Genomic DNA, 11,406 nt, shown 5'->3' on the forward strand with positions numbered 1-11,406 from the left:
GTCTTTACATTTCTGAATGTTTGCTATAAAAAAGAAGGCAATAAAGTGTCCTTCATATCAACTGAGGATAAGAGGAAAGTAATAGGTTTAAACAGCAAAAAGGAAAACTTAAAGTTAGGTATTAGGAAAGGCTTTCTAACAATTAAAGTAGTTAATACTGAAATAGGTTGCCTAGGGAGTTTGCAGATCTCCACCACGTGACCTCATCACTGGATGTTTTTAAGACCCATCTCAGGAAAAGTCTAAATTCTGGCCCAGGGTGGGAAAATTGGCTGGATGGTCTCTTCAGGTCTTATTTAGTCTTATTTTCTGTGTCTCTGTATTAACTCTATATATGTACAGCCACAGATACAACTTTTGTTCCCCACAAAATATGTTTCTAGGACTTCTGGTGCGTTGCAGCTTTTTTGCTGCCACAGCAGACGGGGCTGGCACAAATGCTAGCTAGAAGCTATTGCTCCTTTCTTTGTAAAGGGCAAAAACCTAATTAGTGACAAAGGAATGATTTTAAGGACACAGTTTTTAAGTATTCAGTTTAAATTATATAACTAATAGACTAAGAGGCAGACTAAGCTGATGCAGATTTTCAAAAATATGATAGGAAATCAGACAAAAGCTTGGGGGAGGAATACATCCTACAGGCCAGCATTCTGTTAGGTTTGTTAGGTTTTGTTTTTTCTTTTCTCCACTATAAGCTTCAGTTTGGGTCTGAGCTGTGTAATTCTAAGATAAAGCCTCTGCTTCCCCCAGAAAACAAAAGAACCTGGGACACTCTTGGGATCATCAAAGAACTCTGAAGTGTGAGTGTGGTGAGAAGACATTAGATCACAGTTTCTGGTGTTGACTCCTTGCTCGGTAAACTTCACTTTCTGCGTATACCTCAAATACTACCTGCTTTAACAATGATTAACATTAACAATGGTGACAGTTCTGTGTTATTCCTCTTGCAACAAAAGACCCAGCCTTATTTGTGGATATTTATCTAGACTGGGTTTTCCACTGGACTATCAGTGGATACATACGCTTGACAGTAGCACATGAACTAGGAAGAGTTTGACTTGATTTCTGGGTTACATGGGTTCATGTTTGCTAGCAGCAAAATTGTACATAGAAATTACTGAGACACAGAAAATTTAGAAACACATTTCTTCACTTTCAGAGTACAGCTCTACAAGAAGCTTTTAATGTATTTGAAACCATAGTGCTGCCATTTTTTTTGTCCTTGACAGATAAGTTCCCTGCATGACGAGAGCATACTTAGCAAGTAGCATGGAGCCAACCCAGACTCACGCCAGATAGTCATTTATGTGCATATGCAGCTTAAAACCTGCTAATGTGTTGTGATGTAACTTTAATTCCATATGTGTTTAAGGGTTCTGAGGAGCTGGCCGCACCACCTTCCTGTAAAAACACAAGGGCTAAGAAGACCAGAGAGCACCAGAGCCCAGCTTTTGTATTGTATGATGTAAATGGTAAGAGGTAATATCATAATGAGCTCTGGGGAGAAGCAGACATCCCTAGTTGCCTACCATGAAGAGGCCTTGAGAAAACACAGAATTTCTCCCATGAGCTCCGGTCTGTAAGTGAAAAACTAATAGTGGAGCAGGTGGAGTAGCAAAGTATATTTTAAGATATTAAACAGTAAGTACTATTATTGCTATAATTACTAAAATAGGCATAGACTACAAAACCAAGAAATTATAGACTAAACCATAATTATGTCTCTGAATGACAATTCTAGGATGTGACCCCCTTGTGTAATATTTTTAGATGCACAAAATATTTGCAGTGAGTCAGTTGGGACACTTCTGCCAAAACCAGTCAAAGTCTAATTGCTCATAGCAAATCCAGTATCTTATTAAAGAAAAACACAACAACAACAACAAAGGGAATAAAATAAGTTAATATCTATTATAAAGCAGAAAGCTCTGGCATATGCCACTGGAGAGGGGTTTTGCTGTTGGAGACATTGCTCTTCATCTAATAATGCCCGATGCTGTAGCTCACAGGGGCTTCGTAGGTGCATGAGTGGCATAGCTCTGGCAAGTAGAAGGAAAAGGGAACAATTTTCCTCTTTCAGAACATTTGCTGTCATTTACTGTTCCCAAAAGTATACGTCAATATATAACCTCAGTATCTATGTTTCTCCTGACATCCTTTTTCTCTCTCTTCAACTGGCATGAATACAGTAGCAATGAATTTGTAGTACAAGGTTTCTTGGGAAGAAAAAACATTACCTCACAAGCTATCTGAAATAAGACAGACCCTTTTCTGCCAGTCTTGCAAAGTCAGCTTATGAGGAAGGTACAGAGCAGGAAGAGTGAACAGTAGCATCTCTTTGTACAGATGAGACAGAGAGAACTGACACAGGAACGGACATTGCCTTTACTTGGATTCTGCAGCTAGCAGCAAACAGAAAGGTGCAACTTTGGTCAGTTCTCTTTGGTCAGTGCCTTTAGAAAGATTTGGCTTTTCCAGATTCACCCCTGTCCATTCTGTCCTGTTTAAAGGAGCATTCTTGCTGCTTCACCCTAGGAATGTATTATTTGTTTCACTGGCTGTTCAGCATTTGTAACTTCACATCCAATAGAATGGAGGAAAGGGAACCCACCAACAAACCAATTTCTTCCATTCATTTTTCACTGTCTTTAGCCCTACCATCAGCTTTGCCACTCAGGGAGCAATATGCTTTGTGATCTAAAATACTGGGGACAGCAAACAAAGTGTAATCCTTGCTGATCATATTAGTAGCTTTCTTTTTCAACAAGAAAGATACTATTTGTTTTGCTTACACCCATTGTGGATTCCGTCATGGGATCCTGCACTTCTCTATAATTTCCCTTTAATGCATTCATGGTCTTTTAATTAAATGAATGAAGCTGGGCATGATAAGCATTTGCAAGTGGGAGGGAGGTAAAAATTTATGTCTGTTTTTGTAAGCAGGTTATTTTGTATTTAGACATAATAGCGCTGAAGTGTCTCACTCGTAAAATGCAGTGAAAGGTATTGATGTGTCAGGAATAGTGATTAGTTCTCCCATAAACCGAGGCATTTGTCACAGTTATGTTTGCACATGAGGTAGTCACTTTTCCTGTTTCTTTCTTTTCATTTTTTGGCCCATGGAAGCCTCTGCACTGAGGTGCCAGGTCTTTATTTTCTTTTATGTAGTTATGTCTAAGGTAGGGAGGCTGACTGACGCCTTAATCATGCCAAGTCAGGAAGGGCACAGTATCTGAGAAGAGCTGCTACGCAACCCGTAACAATCACTGCTCCTAAGTCAGACAGATTTTGCCTTCAGGTGGGAAGAACATACCACACCAGCTGACCATTTCTACATCAGCACTGCAGATGTTTTTCAGGTGGGTTGATCAGAGTTGGGCCTTTCTACTACATTTGTCACTCAGAGCTAGATGTATGGATGTTCTCTGTGATGTGGGAACCTCCCTGGCAAGGACTGGACTGTGGCCCCTAAACTTGTCTCAGAGAGCTCCGAAGTTTTCCGTTTTATCAAAGGCATGTGGAGCTGCCTTACATTTTGGAAGGGTGCAAACTATTAGAAGTTGTGGAAAAAATAGATCAGATAATGTGTACAAAAACCCATTATTATGTATTTTGACAGGTTCAAAGTACAAAAAACCTTGAAAACTGTTAGTTTGTGGAATAATCTCTTGAAGGAGTAGGTGTGATACACATAATATGATGCTGGACATTGCCCTGTAGAGTGGTCAGTGAAATGATCCTGTCTTCTTTAGTCTAACGGTAGGAAAAGCAACTGCATAGGATGCTTCAGTGGCAGTCATGAGACCTGTTTCTGGTGTCACTGTCTATGAAATGTTTTGAGATATGTAGAAGAAAAAAACTATGCAGATGCTGCAGAAATGCAAATAATACATCACAATATTTAAAAGGAAAATTATTTTGAGACAGTTTATAGAAGACATCAGGAATGAATTTGGCCCCCTAGGTGTCTTCTTTTCCCCAGGTTTTAAATTCATGTTTGTATTATACCATCTAAAGATAAAAGAAGTTGATTCTTTGATGTACCGCTTTTGTCTTTCAGTGTTTAGAGAAGTGAAATCTCGTTATTTTTGTGATTTATATAATATAATTTATATAATGTGAAAGCCCCAGAACCTGTAAATAATTTACACTCCTTCTGAAATTTCTTTAACAGCTTCACTTCAGCAATATTCAAACAGAGATCAGAAGCAAGATGAATCTTGATTGTAAGGTATCATGCCAGAATGTTTGAAATGTGATATGAACGTTTCAATGGGTCAAAGCAAAGTGCAATATGGTAATGTCCACATTTCATTCATTATGTTACCCCCGTGCATTTAGAAGTTCCCTGTATCTTTTAAAGAGGGAAACTCAATTTCACAAGTGCTGACACATTAAACACGCAGTACATTGCTCGGAAAGATGTCTTCATTAGCTTTGCCTCACTGGTAAGCAAAATTAAATGACTGATGATGACCCAAATTCAGCTCTGTCCTGAATATCATGGACTAGCTCATACTGTATTAGAAAACTACCAGGTCACAGAACAACTGAAATTCAATTTGAGTATTTCATGAGCTCACTCTTGCAGAGAAAGGGAGAAAAAAGGATTGCTCTGTATAAAATGATCAGAGAGCTTTTTCCTGTTCCCCTGCCCCAAGCCTTATCAAAAGAAAGCTGTCAGAAGGCAAACAGCAAGTGTGAAGCTCTGTGCTGCCCACTTCTGAGTCCTGACTCCGTGACAGTCATTTGCAGTCCTGTCATGAGTCTGCTTTGGCACTGGCTCCAGGATTTCCCTAAGGAAGGGAGGTGGAGAAGTATGCCTCAAGCAAAAGCAATAGGAAAAAGCATCAAATTAGGCAGGGCTCATTGCCAGCTAATATTTCCCACCCCAAATCCATCAAATCGTTTTTTTTTCCTACTTCAGGGCCAGAGGCTGAATTCCACCCTACTGCAGGAGAGATTAACGTCTCAGCTAACAGGATAACCATGGCTGCAAGGGGACTTACAGCCTAACCCTTTGAAATGAGGATGAAATTTACATAGACCACCAACCATCCAAGAAAACAATCCTACATCCTCTTTGGGCATCTTGTCAGTGTTGCCTTTCTTTGGCAGTTAGAAAGTTGATCCTAACTGGAACTTACATTTCTTTGTTTCAAATTACACTGATTGCTTTCTTTAATTTTTTATATACTCTTTAATTGTTCTCAGGTTTTATTTTGGTATTCTCTTTTCTGGACTAAACAGTCTCATTCCCTTCAATCTTCCACAAAAATTTTCATCGTTATTGGTCTCCTGTGACCTCCAGAATTGCTACAGCCTTTCTGAATTAAGCCTTCTTGCCACCATCCGTATCCCGCCCAGTTCCCCAATGGCTTCCACACTACCCCTGAATCATCTGCTATACTTGTGTTGTGCTGTCATTTAATGTACTTTCTTTTGCCATGTATCACATTTTGTTATTTATCCTTTCTGATTTTGTTCCTTCTGTAGTTTTGTTATACTTCTGTGTTCACACTTAATTTGGTAATTTTTTCTTTATTTCAGTTGCTGATGCAATTATGATGACTCTTTACTACAGCTTCTATCTCTTGCTCTCATTAGGGTAGCTCTTTGTTGTGCGTTAGTATAGTGAAATGGGACTCCCTTATCCTCCTGGTTACCTCCCCTGCAGAGCCCTCCTACCGAGTCCTGGTGAAGTCTGCTTTTCTGATGTTCCTTAGATGAGTCAACATTATTCCTTCAAGCTGGTGATAGGACAGGTCAGTATCTGACAATATGCCCTATCTGCACTCCAGATGTTCACTTTAGCACTTCAACACTTTAAAGCTACACCCCTTAGAATATTTGGTTACATATCAGGACATGCCAGTTATCACGTCGCAATCTCTGCAGTTCCATTCAACTACAGCTTCCACCCAAATTGTATTTAATTCTATCAGTTCTTCCCCACTTGCCAGACCCAAGTCTAAAACAAATGCTCTGAGAAAGGCTTCTGAAATGGAAAGTTGTATTTAACATGGTCCATAACTTCCTGCAATGTTTTCCCAGTTTATATCTGAATAGTAAAAATCCACTCCCTTCTCCCATTACCACTATTTACTCTCCTATTAATTACTTCTACTAGTTGTTAAAAAATGCTTCAGTTACCACCTCCTTCTGTAGCTCATTTGTGGCAGACCCCTACCATGGCATAGCTCCTGCTTCTTCTTCTTGCAAGCCAGTACTATCTCAACATTTTTGCCTCTGCCCCTGGGATATTAGCATTTGTTGTTTGCCTCTAAAATATTATAGCCAGAATTAAATAGAATCATAGAATCATAGAATCATAGAATCATTAAGGTTGGAAGAGACCTCTAAGATCATCGAGTCCAACTGTCAACCCAACACCACCATGCCCACTAAACCATGTCCCTAAGCACCTCATCTACTCGTCTTTTAAATACCTCCAGGGATGGGGACTCAACCACTTCCCAGGGCAGCCTGTTCCAATGTTTCACCACTCTTTCAGTAAAGAAATTTTTCCTCACATCCAATCTAAACCTCCCCTGGCGCAACTTGAGGCCATTTCCTCTCATCCTATCACTTGTTACTTGGGAGAAGAGACCAACACCCACCTCGCTACAACCTCCTTTCAGGTAGTTGTAGAGAGCGATGAGGTCTCCCCTCAGCCTCCTTTTCTCCAGGCTAAACAACCCCAGTTCCCTCAGCTGCTCCTCAGAAAACTTGTTCTCCAGACCCCTCACCAGCCTTGTTGCCCTTCTAATAATCCCATTCCTTATTATTTTGTACAGCAGGAAAGTAATTTGGACTCAATACTAAGATCAAAGAACTCCTGAGATCTGGGTTCCGCTATGATCTTACAACTTGGCCTTCGGTCAGTCTTTCAGAGCATGTCTGCATCATGCAGTGGTATGGATGTGGAAGAAGGGGCAGGCGACTCAAGAAGAGTACAGGGATCTCGTTAGGTCGTGCAGAGAAGAAATGAGAAAGGCAAAAGCCCAGCTAGAACGCAATCTGGCCGCTGTCGTTAAAGACAACAAAAAAAGTTTTTACAAATATATTAATGACAAGAAGAGAGCCAAGGAGAATCTCCATCCTTTATTGGATGCAGGGGGGAACATTGTCACCGAGGATGAGGAAAAGGCTGAGGTACTCAATGCCTTCTTTGCCTCAGTCTTTAACAGGCAGACCAGTTATCCTCAGGGTACTTGGCCCCCCGAGCTGGAAGACAGGGACGGCGAGCAGGATGAACCCCCCGTAATCCAAGAGGAAGCAGTCAATGACCTGCTACACCACCTGGATGCTCACAAGTCTATGGGGCCGGATGGGATCCACCCAAGAGCGCTGAGGGAGCTGGCGGAGGTGTTCGCCAAGCCACTCTCCATCATTTATCAGCAGTCCTGGTTAACGGGGGAGGTCCCGGACGACTGGAGGCTTGTCAATGTGACGCCCATCTACAAGAAGGGCCGGAAGGAGGATCCGGGGAACTACAGGCCTGTCAGCCTGACCTCGGTGCCAGGGAAGGTTATGGAGCGGTTCATCTTGAGGGCGCTCACAAGGCATGAGCGAGACAACCAGGGGATCAGGCCTAGCCAGCACGGATTCATGAGAGGCAGGTCCTGCTTGACCAACCTGATCTCCTTCTATGACCAGGTGACCCACCTAGTGGATGAGGGAAAGGCTGTGGATGTGGTCTACCTGGACTTCAGTAAGGCCTTTGACACCGTCTCCCACAGCATTCTCCTAGAGAAGCTGGTGGCTCACGGCTTAGACAGGTGTACTCTGCGCTGGGTCAAAAACTGGCTGGACGGCCGGGCCCAAAGAGTTGTGGTGAATGGAGTTACATCCAGTTGGCGGCCGGTCACGAGCGGTGTTCCCCAGGGCTCAGTACTGGGGCTGGTCTTGTTCAATATCTTTGTTGATGATCTGGATGAGGGGATCGAGTGCACCCTCAGTGAGTTTGCAGACGACACCAAGTTGGGCGGGAGCGTTGATCTGCTCGAGGGTAGGAAGCCTCTGCAGAGGGACCTGGACAGGCTGGATCGATGGGCCCAGGCCAACTGTATGAGGTTCAACAAGGCCAAGTGCCGGGTCCTGCATTTCGGCCACGACAACCCCATGCAACACTACAGGCTTGGGGAAGAGTGGCTGGAAAGCTGCCTGTCGGAAAAGGACCTGGGGGATGCTGGTCGACAGCCGGCTGAACATGAGCCGGCAGTGTGCCCAGGTGGCCAAGAAGGCCAATGGCATCCTGGCCTGTATCAGAAATAGTGTGGCCAGCAGGAGTAGGGATGTGATTGTGCCCCTGTACTCGGCACTGGTGAGGCCACACCTCGAATACTGTGTTCAGTTTTGGGCCCCTCACTACAAGAAGGACGTTGAGGTGCTGGAGCGTGTCCAGAGAAGGGCAACGAGGCTGGTGAGGGGTCTGGAGAACAAGTTTTCTGAGGAGCGGCTGAGGGAACTGGGGTTGTTTAGCCTGGAGAAAAGGAGGCTGAGGGGAGACCTCATCGCTCTCTACAACTCCCTGAAAGGAGGCTGTAGCGAGGTGGGTGTCGGTCTCTTCTCCCAAGTAACAAGCGATAGGACGAGAGGAAATGGCCTCAAGTTGCGCCAGGGGAGGTTTAGATCGGGTATTCAGAAAAATTTCTTCACCGAAAGGGTTGTCAAGCATTGGAACAGGCTGCCCTGGGAAGTGGTTGAGTCATCATCCCTGGAGGTATTTAAAAGACGTGTAGATGTGGTGCTTAGTGATGTGGTTTAGTGGTGTACTTGGCAGTGCTAGGTTTATGGTTGGACTGGATGGTCTCTTCCAACCTAAATGATTCTATGAGTCTATGGTGAGCCTTGACCATTAAGTGCCCACCAACACTTCTGGTTTTGGATGGGCTTGTGGGGGGCGTCAGCACCTGTGCTGCAGATATATTCACAACCTCAGTGTTCCAGTTTGTCTTTCCATTGTAGCCTAACAGTATTTTTAAAGCAAGTTGAAGGAATGGTCAATTAACATTTGTGCTGTTCTTTTATAAGTAGGTCTTACTTTATGAACCCTCTGCCTCCCCTACCTTTTCTTCTCTGCCCTTTCTGCTCCATTTAGAGGGCTACTGGCCCACCTGATTAAATATTTAATTTCTTTTTCTCTAATGTGTGAAATAAGATGAAGAATGAAACTAGATTAAAGAATCGTGGTTTATTCAAGTGTGTATCAGGAAAACGAGGATGTAATATGCTCTCCTGTTCTTTGAGAGCCTGTGACATGCCCCACCAGAGCCAGGTCTTCGCAGGCAGGACTCCTGGGTACTGGGAACAATGTAGTAGGACTATATATATATATATATATCATAGTATTGGAAGAAAACATAGCGTTAACAGCAGCTGTGGCATTTATGATTGAAATTGCCTTTTTGTTTTTTCTATTTTCCGGGGGAGGTGGCATACCAGGGGTTTGAGTGGCAGCACAGCTCTTCTGGGACGTATGCTTGAAGCTGAAGTCCTCTTTGGGAAGGAGAAAGAACTGGCCCACCAGGGCTAGTAAATAACAGTTGATCCCCGTTCAAGGCAGAGGACTGCTGTAGATAATCTCTCAAGTTCCTGTGCAGTGCTGTCTTCTTCTGAATATTTGATTATATTCTGTCTTCTTCTTTAGTTATCTTCTAAAATAAGAGTCTACTCATGTTAATAGTTTCACAGGGGCATCCCTTTTGCAAACTAATTCCCTTGAGAACTCTGGCTGGGACTGTAACATTTTCCTCAAGGCCATATGCCCCCTTTCCAATACTTTTAATTAGTATCTGGGTAGTTATATCATGGATTATGGTTCTTAAATGTATGCTGACATTTCAGGCTCAGAACTGAATTCACATTGTGATCGCTGATTATATTGTTTCAAAATGTGTATAGTGTGTCAATGTCAAGAAAGCAAATGTGCTGTGACAGGAGACACACTGCAGAGCGCATTGCTCACCTCGAACAGATTGGCTGATCTAAGGACAGGTGAAAAGTCTTCTGGATGGAGTAAGAAAGTAGTGTTTATTTCCATGAGACACGTTTTAGACTGTTAGAAGCTTTTTCATAGGCATTTAACTCCTGGTGGTAGATAGAACTGGTGGAGACAGCTTTTCTTTCAGGGCCAGAGGAGGCTACTGCAGGCAAAATCCCCCATGAACTGGGAAATCTAGCCTTACTAGCTGTGATCTTTTACTCATTCCTTTGTATCAGCTGATATAAACTTGGGGTGGGAATAAAGGTTTCTGAAAGCCAAGACAATTCTCCTCTTGAGTTTTTAATAATGTACAAGTATGCAGCATTTCCTGTTTTCGCCTTCTTCTTAAATTAGTGCCTCTTAAATTGGTGCCAAGTGCCAGATCTCTCTGTTCTCTAACATGAAATAAACTGATCTTGAGCTGCTACCTGAACGGGCAATCTCTAAGATAAATGGTTCTGTAGCAAAATACTTAGAGGACTGTAATTAAGAAGAGAGGCTACATTATGTATCACCTATTCTAATCTACCCATTACAGCAATAAGGGGTCAGAGCCAGGGCTGCAAGAGATGTTTTGATGCCTATGATATATGTGTATCTCCATTGAGGGGAGGTAACCCCCTACCAATTACTTTCCCACTTCTTCCACCTCGCTGTCAGGTCTTCTCTCCCAGCTTCTTTCTAGGCTGGGAGTGCCCAGTGCAGACCAGGCTGCAAACACAGACAGCAGCCCCATCCTCCCTATGGGAAGAGTCATTGATGGGGTTCAGGGGGTGGGTCCAGGCCGATTAAGCTAGTTTGAGGAGCCAGATTTCTCAGTCTGCCTTTACTGCCGCTTCAGTTGCATTTTTCAGCTCAAATAAATGAGACAAAAAATGTCAATTTCTTTAAAACTTACAGCAGTGAAGGAGCTGGCTGGCGCTCCCTGGAGAGTGCTGACTCCTACAGGGCTGAGCGCCCGTCCTTCCCTCGGCAGAGACTAGGAGTGAAGTAGAAGGAGGCAATGTTTTTTCTTGTCTCTACGTTCAGATACTTCTGCATTTGTCCCCTGTGTCAAAGTAATTTGGATTGTTTGCTTGTAAAGCTGCAGTGCCAGCAGTACAAGGAGAAGCTTCTTGAACTTCAGAAGCGTTCTTGCCCATTAGACTCAAATTCTACATGAAGCTAAAAGCCTGAAACGTTAAGAATTTGAGCACTATTACAACTCATCTGTGTGCTAATGATACTGTTTTCAGGAGAGTTTTAAATCTAAAACACTTTTGGGAGGAATATTTTGCCCACAGGTAATTTGAGGGTAACATCTGACTTATTATTCTTGTGTGAGCAACTGTGGGGATCCAGGAGTCACACAGAAAGTTACAAACTTAATTGTCCTTTAAATTACTTGGCACTAACTCATTTTATCATGTTATGTATGA

The sequence above is a fragment of the Aptenodytes patagonicus genome, chromosome 7, assembly GCF_965638725.1.
Source record: "Aptenodytes patagonicus chromosome 7, bAptPat1.pri.cur, whole genome shotgun sequence".
Taxonomy (NCBI): Eukaryota; Metazoa; Chordata; class Aves; order Sphenisciformes; family Spheniscidae; genus Aptenodytes; species Aptenodytes patagonicus.